Below are 1,471 nucleotides of genomic sequence, written 5' to 3' on the forward strand. Positions count from 1 at the left end.
TCAAAAAGTATTGTTACAAATCATAGAAATCTTTATTAAACAAAAATATCAAAATGTAAAGTTTTTGATTCTTTACATATCCTCCATTTGGTCTATGTTCTTCCGAAGGTGTTTTCCTGTCCATAGGCCTTTCCTAAAAAAATTAGATTCTCTTTTATTTACACCTCCTCTAAAGGCAGTTTCATCAACCTTGAGGAACTCAAATCATGTTCTTTTACAATGTTACCTGAATTTTTGGGAAAAAAGAAAGTCTGAATGGGCAAAATCACGTCTATAATGTAGAAGAGGGAAGGTGGTCTAAATAAATTCTCATTGAACCATCTTTGTTACGTTCGAAGAATGGTAGGTGCTTGCCATGATGGAAAAAAAGAAAAAAAATTCCTTGGCACAATTTTCTTGAATTTTTCTCATTCATACAATTTTCAACTTTCTTAAACATTTTTCATAAAAATCCCCCATAACCATCCTGTGTCCTTTGAGACAATGTATCAAGATTATCCTGTTGGAGTGTCATGAAAACAGTCCCAATAAACTTCTGAACTCACCTATTTCCCTTGATGTTAAGTGGTACAAATATCCCCTCAGAAGCCATTATTTTGATTGGACCTATGTTTTGAAGACTTTGTAACAGCACTAAGATAAGTACATTACTGAGAAAACTAGTTTGCAACTCATCCACAAATTGCAAACACATGTCTAAACATGTTTTGTTTTGGAAAAAGCACATTTATGTATGAATTAGAACTCTAATAGCAATACCTTTTGAGCCATGGGTAGCAGTGAATTTTTTCAACAAGATTCAAAAATCATAAACAAATAAAAAGTTGTTAGTGAAATTCTTTCACCAAAAGTAAGGATTACTATAGACCTTGCTGTGGCATATCAGACTTATATTCTCCTTTTGATAACAAATATAATGCAAAACATAATTCTATGTTTTAAAATATCAGTACAGTAACCTACATCCCCATACAAATAAAAAAAGTATAGACTATATGAAGACAAATACAGCATCAGAATCGGCGAAAAGACTCAAGAGCCTATGATAGGCAGATGACACAATATTGCTTGCTGAGAGTGAAGAGGACTTGAAGCACTTAATGATGACAATCAGACAACAGTTGTCAGTAGGGATTATCCTGCAACACAACGTCAGCCAAAATCCTCACAATTGGACGCATAAACAAAGCATGATAAGCAGAGAAAAGATTGAAGTTGCCAAGGATTTCAATCCACATCCATGGAAGCAGCAGTCAAGAAATCAAATGACATAATGCATGGGCAAATTTACTCTAACAACCTCTTGAAAGTGTCAAAAAGCAAAAATGTCACTTTGAGGACTTAAGTATACCTGACCCATACCTTAGCATTTGCAATCATTTCAAAGGCATGTGAAAGTTTGACAATGAATAATTAAAATCAAAGAAAGGAATTCATTTTGATAATGGTATCAGTGAAAAATACTGAATAT

This window comes from Chrysochloris asiatica, unplaced genomic scaffold (assembly GCF_000296735.1).
Source record: "Chrysochloris asiatica unplaced genomic scaffold, ChrAsi1.0 scaffold00025, whole genome shotgun sequence".
Taxonomy (NCBI): Eukaryota; Metazoa; Chordata; class Mammalia; order Afrosoricida; family Chrysochloridae; genus Chrysochloris; species Chrysochloris asiatica.